The sequence below is a fragment of the Tyto alba genome, unplaced genomic scaffold (genome assembly GCF_018691265.1).
Source record: "Tyto alba isolate M040663 unplaced genomic scaffold, T.alba_DEE_v4.0 Super-Scaffold_48, whole genome shotgun sequence".
In the NCBI taxonomy this organism is placed as follows: domain Eukaryota; kingdom Metazoa; phylum Chordata; class Aves; order Strigiformes; family Tytonidae; genus Tyto; species Tyto alba.
Genome location: NW_024881324.1, coordinates 26,969,384 through 26,982,484, shown reverse-complemented (window position 1 = coordinate 26,982,484; position 13,101 = coordinate 26,969,384).

Sequence of the window (13,101 nt, the reverse complement as noted above, 5' to 3'; positions counted from 1 at the left end):
CAAAAAAAAAACCCCACCCGTTTCCTGCAGCCAGCGTGTGGACTTTTTGTGCTTTGAAAATTAACATCTCGAATTAAGACTGCTCCTGTGCTTGTCAATGGTCTGTTGCAACACTATTTCACACGACGCAGAGGATATTAGAACTCGTCAGCCATTCCTTATTTTCCCCCGCCCTGGTTTGAAATGTGAAGTGTTTAAAGCCCAGAGGATTTCACAGGACTCCCTTCGTTAAGACAAACTGACAAGGGAAGGGAGGCAAGGTTCCTTCAGCTTGGCATTGCCCTTCTGTTTCTGAACTATCATTTCTAAAAATCTTCCCCACAGTAGCAATTCCCCAGTCCAGCATTCTCTAGCTCTTGCTCAGAGTCTAAAATTATATATATATATATATATATATATAAAAAAGGCAATTTCCAAAGCAGGCCTCTAGGTTCCTCTGTCTGGAGATATTTTTCAATAGGCTCCTAGGAATTTTCTAATATCACTTTCCCTTATAGTTCTCCAGCCTCACTCATGACCTGCATGAGTTGGAAGCCAGAGCTTTTTCAATTAAAGATAAAATCCCCAAGGAAAGGAGACAGATGTTTTTTTTATATTATGCACATGTATATGATGTATACTTATAAACGATATATTATTTATGTATATATTTAAAAGGTCAACAGCGTGTGTGTGTATATATGCATGAATGTATGTGCGTATAGACATAAGAGGTCATCGGTACGAGTAAAAGGAGTCTCAATATTTTTAGCTGTTCTGTCTAGGTGGAAAAAATACTGGAAGTTACCAAGGATGGCAGTACAGGATTGTGATCATTACCAGCTTCTGCAGGTTTTATAGGCTTATCTACAGAAACCTTCCATCTTTGGAGAAAATCCCCCCACACCCTTTTTTCCCCTCTAAGCCTGGTAAATTCAACACCACCCTTCATCCTGGGATGTTTTCCGTCTAATTGAGGGGGGAGGAGGGAAACAGCTGCAGAATACAGTATGATTTTCTCCAGACCACCCTAATTTAAAACGAACTAAAGGGCCCGTGTGAAACCAATCAAGGAAAGAAAAAAGTGGGGTGGGTAACAGATGGTCCCACAGTTATGAGAAGCTCTGAAACGAGCTCAGACTAAGCTATCAGAAGCTTCCAAACAAATAGCCCAAAACAGCCACTGCTGAATACTGGAATCATTATCAGATATACAAATCTGCCTGTAAATGAGACAATGTTTCTACCGAAAGCAAGACTAAAAAAAAAAAAAAAAAAACCTCCTTTTTTCTGCGTATTTACCCTGAGTACATTTCTGAAAAGTGCGCACTGCTGTTTGCTTAAGTGCCAACAGTGAATTTTTGTAACGTACTTCGTCCCGTCAGCCCAATACAGGTGCCAAACCCGGAAATGCCTTGTTAATCCTTCTTACTGGGAGGTAGAAAAAAAAAAAAAAAAAAAAGAAAAAATCCGGTTGTGGCTAATCTCACTTGTGTTCCTGTAGTCACACCTCATCTAAAGATTAAAGCCCCGATCCAGCAAAGTGACAACTGCCCTCTGAGCTCCCAAGGGGCCTCGCTCCGTGGCTCCAGGGACTTCGACCGAGCGGAGGGGCCGCGGGCTGACAGCCGGTGCCGGAGCCCGGGGCAGAAGCAGGACCCCACTGCGACCTTTTGGCTCTTGCGTGAAGTTTCGCAGTCACTGCTTTTCCCTCCTGCTGCAAAGGTAGAGCTGTCAGCGCAACGTGCCAAGTCTTGGATCCTCCTCCCCTTGCTTTCTCTTTTTTCTACCTCAGGGCCTGAGGTTACGGGGACCATACTTGGTACGTCGCTGCTTTACCTCCTTCCCCCCAAATAAGCCAGAGGCAGGATTTGAATTTAAAGGTGACAGATTGGAGAAACACGCAGCAAAAAAGCAGGGATGAAATTTTGTCAAGCCAAGCGCAAAGCACTACCCCTGGGCAGGAATAATCAATTTCATGAGTACAGTTTGGGGCTAAACAGCTAGGAAGCACTTGACAAAAGGTTCTAGGAATTACAGCGGGCCATAAACTGAACGGAAGCCTGGGGCACGACTGCTGTGCAACAGGTGAACGCTATGCAGGACTGTACGAACAGACTAGTGAACAAGACCTACAAGTAATCCTTCAAGTAATTCTTACATTCTGTCGAGCACTTGGGAGGTCCCTGCTGGAGGTATGTGCCTAGGTTGGACACTGCCCTTCAAAAATGAAGGGGGTCTGGAATACTGTCGTGGTTTAGGCCTGGTTGGCAGCCAACCACAATGCAGCAGCTCTCTCTCCCTTCCCCTCCGGCAATGAGAAGGGACAGAGAGCCAGGCTTGGGGTTCGAGATAGGACTGGGATGGGGGAAAATCCCCCTTTTATGATCACGAGCAAAAGGCAGACTCGTTAGGGGAAGGAAAAAAGAACATACACTTATTACAGACACTAACAACACATAACAGAGCAGGACAGTGAAAAGCATTGCCACACCTTGAGAACACCTTCCCCCCACCCCTCCCTTCTTCCCGGGCTCAGCTCTGCTCCCGATATCTCTACCTCCTCCCCCAGGGGCGCAGGGGCAGGGAATGGGGGGTGCAGGCAGCGCTGCCACTTCCTTCATCTTCGGTGAGGGGAGTGTCCAAAACTTGTTACCCCCTGCTCCATCGTGGTCCCCCTCTCACAGCAGACAGTCCTCCACAAACTTTCTCCGACATGAGTCCCTCCCACGGGCCGCAGCGTTCCCCACACTGCTCCGTCATGGGTCACTAACTTCCTCCGACTGGATTCCCTCCCACGGCTGCAGCCCTTCCCGAGCTGCTCCGGCGTGGGACTCCCCCACATGCTGCAATCCTCCCAGCACTGAATTACAGCAGCGGGGCTGCCTTTTCCCATGAGACCCCGGCCTTCTTCGGGCACAGCACCTTGATCAGCTGAGCAGGAACAACAGGCTGTAAATCAATGTCTGCTCCACCGTAGATCTCCCTGGGTGGCAGGGGGGGCCGCCCTGCCGTCTCCCCACAGGATACAGGGGGGTCTCTGCTCTGGCACACCTCCCCCCTCCTTTCTTCCTCCGTTCCCCCACTGACCTTGGTGTTCACGCAGCTGCCCCAACTCCCCCTCACCAGTCCCACTGCTCCTCACCACGTCCCTTCTTAAATACGTTCTGGCAGAGGCGTAGCTGATGGGCTCAGTTTTGGTGCAGAGGTGGAGCTGACATGGAGCTGGGGGAGCTTCGAGAAGCTTCTCACAGGGGGCCGCCCCGATAGCCCCCTCCCCTGCCACCAAAAACCCCCCCCACTCACTCAACCCAGGACAAATACACTGGTGTCAGACAAGCTGTGGAAAGCTCCAGTGCTAGGACCTTAAGTACAGACTAGCTAAACACTGAACTGACAGCAGTAATGTTCACCCCTGTGCTCAGGCAGACGGTGTCCTGGAGTTCACGTTCCCCCCGTGGTGACCAACCGTAACACACAAAGTTCACAGCACAACGGAGCTTCACGTGGAAGCCCTTGCTTTTAGGTGGTGGTCAGAGCACAGCGCCTTTGTCCTTCAGAAGACAGCATTATCCGGGTAACTAGCATCCTTGTGCTTGTGCGAAGGGGGTCAGAGAATCCCCTGTGTGCAAGAGAAAAATCCTGAGAGGGAAAACAAAAAAGCATAGTCACCAGAAACCTTACAGAAACTTGGGAGCAGCATCAGGGAAGAGTCTTATGGACAAAGAATCAATGCTTTAAATCACCTGGGCATTTATTTTTTTTTTTTTTTTCCACATGGAAAGCCTTTAGCCTGTGAAAGTATGTTATGGCAGGCCCCTGTCAAGTCTCCTCCGTTTCACACTTTGTGGTTTGTAGGCAATAAGGCAGATCACTGTGCTGCTCCTCCGCACAGACACCGCTGGCAGGGGTCTTCCCCGTGTTCCCCCCGAGATGGGTTTCATTGCTCCTCTGCAAACCACCGTGCAGGTCAAATACAGAGGGGCAGCAATGCAGGTTAGCTGATGAGATCATGCTCTTTTGTTTCCCTAACGGAGAAGAGCCACGCGACATCCAGGACATTCCTGCCCGACCCCGTGTTCCTAAAGAGAGATCTCCATAAAACGGTTTCTTAACAACACGCCACCTGGGTCCCTCGCAGACATGCCTTGGCTTCACCCTTCTAATCCTGGTAGCAGGAAGGAGAATCTGATTGCAATTAATCTGACTTGACAAATGGAGAGGGGAGCCAGAGAGACAGCAGGGCACGCTGAAGGCAGTGATGCAGCTGGGCAGCAGAGCCAGGATGAGAATTCAGTCTGACCTGACCGGGACTACCCCTCCTGGGGGGCACTGCTTCAGGTGCAGGTGGGTTACACCTCCCCTTGCAGCTGTGAGTAAAACCACCGTAAGTATATGTAAAGAGAGCACACTTTTTCAGCTCTCTTTCAGCTAGCAACACAGCCAGCAGATATTCTTTGCAAATGCGTCGGGTTCTGCATTCCCTACGTTGTTAGCGCTGTCAGCGTCTCCTCTTCCCAGGCTGCTGCACACAGAGCAGCCCTCCGGCTATCTGACACTGAAAAGGAGACATTTTGGGGAGCAAAAGTGAGGCTTGGAGAGCAGCACTGCTATTGCACACATCAGGCTGGACCAGGGGCAAGGAGAAAAGCAGACAGAGCGGAGAGTATAATATTGCACAGTACGACTAGTACTCCCAAGTTATCATCTTCTATATATACAGCAGTACAAATAACTTCTAAATGCTGGTATAAGAGAAAAAAACCCAAACATTCTTTCATATACACATGCATAGAAAGAATGAGAAAACGTATCACCGTGTAGTACAAAGTAAATTGCTGTCAACACGTAGATTTTTCAGAGGAAACAGATTGGTTTTATACCTACACTTTTATTGAAAAGACTATGGAGGCACAGATTATTTCACTATTCCTCATGCTCGCCTTAACTCTTTATTCCTTTTCCTTTAAATACACACAGTTTTAAGCTGCTATAGGTATTGTGCTATGTCCTTTTCACTGGTGATGTTGGAAGGCAATCTTGCCCCAGAATAACTGATTATCTCACCTGTAAGTAGCACAAATGCTAAACCAAAGATTTTTTGCTCTTTTTAAAGATGTGATAGGCAGAGTCGCAGAATCCCAGGATGGAAAAGAAGTGGTGGATTCCACAGCACCAGACGCTTCTAGGATTCAGCCGGACAGGGTGCTGGGCCATCTTGTCTGGACCGTGCTTGTGCCAGGAAAGGTTGGACCAAGCGATCCTTGAGATCCATTTCAGCCTGGCATTCTTTTTCTGAATTGCCGTTTTAATGGTTTAGCCATTTCAAAACATGTTCCACTCTTTTGCTACCTTGTTTTGAAGCTCGTTATTTCCCAGCTGGGAATATAGCAGACTGTGGGCTGAGGCAGCTAGCAGATGGACAGAGAGGAAGAACTGCCATCCCTCAACAGGCTACACCCACGCGTGCTGGAGAATCGGTTTCCTCAAAGCACAGCCCCAGTTTAGGTTAGCTGGCAGCGATTCAGTTCTGAAGAAGTCTTATGATACCCAGTGTTAAAAGAAACAGAGGCAAGAGCTCTGTATTGGTACATCTCACCCACCTTTAGAGCAGGCAGCAAAAAAACCCCTGCAATACGTGACAGATTAACAAAAAAAAAAACTGTACAGCGATTGAAGACACTATTTTCACTCCTCACACTTCATTCTCTTATGTTTTAAGCTAGGTACAATTCAAGCCTAATGGAAAAACCCACACGGCTAATTTTCATTTTGGCATGATAGCTGCATCAAGTACTTGATACAGCGGCAATACCAGTTACCCCAGTCAAGCTTTTTGAGGCGGGGAAAGAAAGAAGTCCGAGCACTCTCTTTTAGAGGTCTAAGAAAAAAAAGTAGTCAGAGCGGGCTTTTGAGTGACAAAACGTGGCGATCCCCAAAGGCTGTTCCAGCTGATGCCATCTACGCCACCAGCAATAAACAGGCCGCCTACTTCAGAGACTCCTTGACTGCGGAGCTGGGAAAGTTTCTCGCCCGTACGCGAGCGCTTCGGTGTCAGCTGCCCCTCGGAGCCCTGACAGGTCCCCTCCCCGCCGGTCCGCGGGGGATTCCTCGTCCCCTCCGGGTTGAGCCCTCGCTCGGCCGGCGTCGAACTGTGGCGACAGTCCAGAGAGCTGCAATTGCAAATTTCAATAGACAAAGCGTCAGAACACTCGCGGCAAAATTCCTCTTTCGCTGCCACTGACCTGGTTAGCATGGAAGAATGCAGAGCGCTGTGCCTTCGCCAACATTAGCCACCATGAATGAACAAAATTCATGACTTCTCTTAAGCATTTATCCTGCGGCAAAGTCGGTACTACTAAATTATGGTAATTATTTACTAGCATCTATAAACAGTCATTAGTATGATCAGCGCTTTAGGGCCTTCTGTCTGTCCCGTCAAAAGGCAGAAACTGGAGGTGCTTCAGGCAAGTTGTTCATTTCTCCGTGCTCAGTGCAACTGCCAGCTGTAAATAACCATTTCCATATTAAGGGAAGGGCACAGTACATCCCAGAGACCTCCTGGGACTTACAGGCACTCGTCACAGCAGTACTCACTTGGTAATCACCGTGAGTTATCGGAGCTGCCCTACTCTTCCTGAAGTGAAAGCTGCTTTGACTTTACAAAAAAAAAAAAAAAAAGAAAGCATATTAGCTAAATTAAAATAAATGAGCACTGGGTCCTACCAGGCAATTTTCAGTTCTGCTCTAGGAAGGCCATAGTCCTGTGACTGACTGCTCCCACGCAACTGGCAGCATTGGCACTGCATACAGATTAACCAGTGCACTCCTATACTGTAAATTACAGGACTAGAGCCTCAGACATTAAATCCTTTAGGACAGGAGGCCCCTTTAGCAGGAGTTATATACAATGCATAATAAAAGCCCTATGCATAGCATGATAATGGCCTCATTATGTCCGCTCATTGTTATTGATGATCATATTATGGCATTATTAACAATTTGCTTCATGCCAAAATTTCCCCAGAAAGCATCTGGATTGTTGAAAGCACTGAAAAGTTTTCCTCTGCTATCCTAACCTGTGGCACAAATATAGAATACTAAAACCCTGTAAAAAAAAAAAAAAAAAAAAAGGGGGGGGGGCAAAATACAGGGATTCTTCATCCTCTTATTAAAAGGCACTTTCTTAGGGGGAGGTTAATAATTTAACAAGCAATTTCATTCACCTCATCAACCCACTTTGCTTGGTCTTCTGCAGCTGGCTGCTCCGGGCTGCAAGCTCCCCGGCTGTCACACGCCCCCCGGGGGGGCCAGCCCCACGGAGCTGCTGCACAGTCCCCCCCCCAGCCCACCCGGGGGCCCAGCCAAAGAGCTCCCAGGCGCCGGAGAGGGGGGGAACGGGGGACCGCTCCCGTCAGCGGCCTGGACCCAGACATGTGCTTTGGGGAGGTGGGAGGGAAGACCCCCCCGTGTGCAGCCCACACCGCGTCAGTTTGGTTCAAAAAAAAAAAAAAAAAAAAAAATCAGGACTCGACCTGCTTTAGTGACAGCCACAGTAGCTGCCTGTGCCTCGCCGTGTGCTGCGGGACCCCCTCCCCTTTCATCCCTTGGGGGCTGAGCGCGCCCCGCTCGGAGCCCTCATCTTTACCAGGTGTCCACACCTGGGACACGAGGCTACATTTAGGCACGCGTTTCAGCTTCCCCCGACCTGCATCTGCACTACGGCCCCTCGAACATCCCCAAGCAAGCTCCTCTCTGCAGAGCTGGGGGAATGGCAGCGGGTAAGGCTGCACGGGTCTCGCCTGAATCTACCCTCAGCAGCCCTTGCGGTCACATCACACAAGTTGGCTCCGGGGTCCTTAACAGGAATGGATTTGTTAAGAGGATGAAACCCCCCCCCTTTTAGTGCTGGCTGATGCAGGCTTGAGAGGAGAGTACCAGACTTAGGGACACTCACACAGCCAGTTTGGGATTGCACCTGTCCTCAAGTTAAAAAAAAAAAAAAAACAAAACCAAAACTCAAGAAAACATGTTTGTATGTAGCAGGAACCTACTTTCAGCAGGAGCCTGAGCCTGGGCTGCCCTTGGAGCAGAGCAGGGACACCACATCACACAGGCGACAGTCAACAACATGGACAGATAAAGCAAAAGGGCACCAGTAGTCCCCACGCGTGTTTCTGCAGCGTGGACCCTCTTCGCGCAATTGTAGCTCTGCGTCCCACCTGTTGACCCCTCTCTCCCATCTGATCCTTCTAGCGCCTGCTCTGATTTTAAAGTGGTTTAAAAAAAAAAAAATGAATCGGCATCTTTTCCCCTTCCCCAGACCTCTTTTGTAAGCCTGCCTTGACCAGTCGGAGCAGATCCCTGTCTTGTGACTGCTGGGAAAAGACAATTTTTCTAAAATTTAGAGCAACTGTCTTTGCATGGAAGAGAACTTTTGGCTCTGTGAGCATTGGTGTTCAAGTCCAACACAAAGTAAAAGGGTGGATTAGGCAAAGGACTGTTTTTCAAAAAGAAACTTGTGGTTTGAAACAGATAAGTACAGAGACTGCCAGGACCAATCAATACTCAAGCTAGATAAACGCATTTTCTAATCCAGTGCACTGTATTCTACTCTTAAACATGTTGTAAAAATTACGGAGAAGGAAAAATGCTTTAAGTGGCCATTATAGACTGTTAAGTATACTTTAGCAAGACAATATTATGCCTAAAAGATAACAAGAGTCCTATGAAAGAATCAAGGGAAAAATTAACAGCACCAGAAAGAAAACTCACTGCTGTGGAAATTGGTCATTAGCAATATGGCAGTACTGCAGCAGTTCAGCCAAACAGTCCAATTCGACTGTCAGCCTGCTGACTGTGACCATCTTCAGCCTATGTCGGGTTGTAGTAACTCACAGTTTTTCATAATGCACCCGAGATCTGTTACCAGTAAAGAAACATCATACTCAAATAATAAAAATAATCTATTACAAGATTTCTTTTAGATGGACCTATACATTTAGTTACACTTTCAATATTATCCTGCATTCAGGCTCATATGTTGCTTTTAACTAAAAGCATGTTAACTGCATATCATCAGAACCTTTGTTCAAGCTTAGTAAAAAACAGATGGATTTGATTAGTAAGTACCTGCTGAAATACTGACTTTAATCAAAAACTCCATATCAATTGTTTTAGTACATCAAAGATCAGGGTAAACGGAGATTCACTGAATAGCAACACTCAAACCTGTCTATTGCTGCGCTGCAGACTTTGCTTTGTTAGCGTAAAGCATTTCTTGGTTCCTAATCTGGATGTTATTTTCTCAAGGAGCTTTCAGGAAAGGGGGGCTTGTAGCTACTGGAAAGGTCTTATCTGTATTTCTAAACAGAAGATAAATATATTGTGTGACCTGGGGGAACCCATTATGCTGTTGGTTGCTTCATTTTCCTCAGAGAAACTGAATACATCTTTTATTTACCGGGGGGATTATTTCATCAATAGTTGTAAACAGAAGAAATCCTCATTGGAAGATAAGACCCAGGTACTGTTTATTTCCCCTTTAGAAAATTTTTGGAGCATAATGTTATGGCCTTAAATGTAAAACGGATAAAATTCGTCATTTTGCTTCTGGGTGAAGCGTATTTTCCTGACTTGGCTCCATCTGCCGATGTTGAGCCCACAAATTAAACACCACTCACTGTACCACTGACAACACGGCCACCTCTGTTTTTAGGGTGAGTCTGTGCGCAGCCAGCATGCAGCGCTAGCCACACATAATGTAAACCTCCTTTCCAGATGCTGAATTAATTAAAATAGCATGTATAACACCATAAGATGGAGCCCATCACTCCTCTAACAAAGGCCAAACCACGAGGGCTGCTGAGCGGCTGCCCACTTGATGCAACGTGGCTATCTTTGGCACATTACACGTTAGGCTACTCCTCTGTGTTTGTCCCAGCTCGGGTCGTAATCAGGCAAAGGTTTTTGTTAATGCTCTAAGGACTTTTTCAGACCCACTCTTCTGTGTGCAACTAATGGGCTCAGACAGCTCCATCCGTAACGAGCATATTCTCATTAGAGTACTGTCTCAAGGTAGCAGTCTGCAAATTTACTTTTCTGATGCAGTTAAAAATCTGAAGTGAAATCAAGATGCGAAATACCATTTCTAGCCTTGCCATCAGAAAGCCCCGGGGCGGTAACAGGGAGAATCACAGCAGAGTCGAGGTTGGAAGGGATCTCTGCAGATAATGCGTTCCAAGCACTGGGTCAAGACAGGGTCATCTAGAGCAGGCTGCCCAGGACCACGTCCGGGCAGCTTTTGAATATCTCACACGATGGAAGTGTCACAACCTCTCTGGGCAACCTGTGCCAGTGCTCAGTCCCCCGCACAGTAAAAAAAAGTGTCTCCTGATGTTCAGAGGGAACCTCCCCTCTTTCAGTTTGTGCTCATTGCCTCTCGTCCTCTCACCAGGCACCACCGAAAAGAGCCCAGCTTCAACTTCTCGGCATCACCCCTTCAGATATTTATATATATGCATTTTGATAAAATCATCCCTGAGCTTCTCCTCTCCAGGCTGAGGACTCTCAGCTCGCTCAGCCTTTCGACTTTTGGAAGAGATGTTCCAGTCCCTTCATCATCTTTGTAGCCCTGCACTGGGAGAGAGGAAGGATCATCACCTCTCTCGGCCTGCTGGCAGTGCTCTGCTTCACGCCGCTCAGGATACCATTCACAGCACAGGCTCATTGCTGGCTCATGATCAACTCGGGGTCCCCCGGGACCATTTCTGCAAAGCTGCTTTCTAGCTGGGTGGCCCCCAGCCCGTACTAGTGCATGGGGGGGGTCGTTCCTCCCCAGCGAGGTGCCAGACTTTGGCCCTTCCCCCTGTTGAACTGAGGTTCCCGTCAGCCCATTTCTCCACGTCAAGGTCATTTCTCCTGTTTTTGACATTGACATTTCTCCTGTCAAGGTCCCTCTGGCTGTGTCGTGACCCTCCGGTATATCAGCACTCCTCCCAGTTTGGCATCATCTGCACTCTGCCCCATCATTAGTGACGTTGAGCAGGATTGGACCCAGTATTGACCCCACTGCTAATCACCAACCTCCAGCCAGACTGAGCCACTGATCACCCTTCCCTGGGCCCCGCCATTCAGCCAGTTTTTCAACCCACCTCACTGTCTACTCCTCCAGCCCTTACTTCATCAACTTCTCTATGACAATCTTCTGGCAGACAGCACTGAAAGCTTAGCTGAGGTCTAGGTAGAAAATATCCACTGCTCTACCCTCATCTACCAGGCCAGCCCTTTCCTCATAGAAGTTTATCAAGCTGGTCCCACAGTTATAGAACCCCAAATACAGTTATAGAACCCAAAATGCTGTTGCCAACATCAGCTCCATAGCAAATTATTCACCTGTGTTATTAGTGCCTTCCTCCTTCTCATACCTTTTCCCATCACCAGAAGGATATTAAACACAACCTGGGCCCCCATACCTTTGACTGCTGCCCCTGGAGGCCTGTAGTCACTTTTAAGACCATCAAGGTTTCCCTGACAATATCGTTTGTGTCCATGCAAAATAACAGCAGGGCATAGCAGTCAGAGGGTTGGACGAGCTTCAGCAGTCCCTCCACAGCATCCCCAGCTCTCACCCCTAGCAGGAAACAAACCTTTTTAGATGATCGGTCAGGTCAACAGATAGATGCCTCTGTCCCCTGCAGCAGGGAGTCACCTGTTTACATGGACTCAACATTTTTTCCAGGTGAAAATCTGGCATGATTTAGGGTCAGGTGGACTAGATCCTTTGTTTGAAGACTTACCTGGCTCCTCTTCAACCCTGAGGGTGGTGAATGTATTTTGCAGTCGTAAGCCCTTAGGTGGGGCAGGAGCCTTTCTCTTGGTGCTAGAAGTCACCGGTTTCCATCCTTCCCATTCTCCAGCAGTAACACTTCCCTTAATATTAGGGGCAGACGCTGCCTATTTCTCCACTGCAGTTGGAGTCTGAGGTTCCTCAAGCTACCGTGTCTCAGAGAAGACCCCGTTTATCTCCCTTTTCATCCTCTCTGGTGCTGTGCAGCCTGCTCACCTTCCTCCTGTAGCTCCTCCACTCAGCAGCACGGTTCTTCCAAGACGGCACACGTCCCGCAGGACGTTTCTCCTGGCATTGGAGAGAAGTCCCGGGTACTCCCTGATAGCCCAAGGCTCGGAGGGCTGCACCTGCTACCCAAAGCTTAGCCTGCATCAAAAACCACTGCCCTGGCAGGGACAGCTGCTCCAACCGGGCAGACCATCCCCTGGCACACCACCATCCTAACTCACACTGTCACAACAGTACAAAAATCAGCTAAGACATCCTCCCTCCCCTTCCACCCTGCTGCACAAACTGCCACCTCCGGGCCATAACTCTTATATCCCCTTCTCCTGAAGTACTGGCTAAAGGGTGCTTCACCCTTCCTAACGGGGAGCAGCTGCAAGAAGGGCTCCAGGTGCCCTGGATCAAGGGCAGCTGGCTGTGCTCATTAGAAGCTTCTAGAGCTTCCTTGTGCCCACGCCCTGGTGGCACCCGTTCCCTCATCCTTGCCTGGCAGTAACAGGCACCCTCCAGTATCTTGGAGGGTCCCCGGGTGTGCCCAGTGATCCTGGACCTTGTCTTCCGAAGGTCCAGAAGCTCCCAGAGTGCAGAGACTGCTGCCCCAACTGCTGCCTCTGTTAGCTGCACCCAAGAATATCTTACTAAAATCTCCAGACGCTTGTTCCTACGTCCTTTGTATGCTCTGTGTGTCTTAACTCAAGTATGCACTTAATCTGTGTGAATAACCTTCAAATATATTCTGTGTATATATGTAAATATATTATATATATACGTAATTCTAATATATATATATATACATAAAAAAATCTAGGCCCCCCTTGTTTTCAAGAAGCAGATAGCCTAAATCACTGATTGGTCTCCCCGATATGTTCAACTGCTGGTTGTCAGGGCTGTACACAAACAGTTCTGGGGGCCATGCTTGAACTCTCACTGGTTGGGTCCCGAAAGACTGCTGGGTACCCAAAAGGTGAAACCCTAGGGAGTTTAAGCAGAGCAGCGGAAGAGTGGCTGCACTGCGTCAGACCAGCTGTCCGTCTGAAAATGTTCTGTAC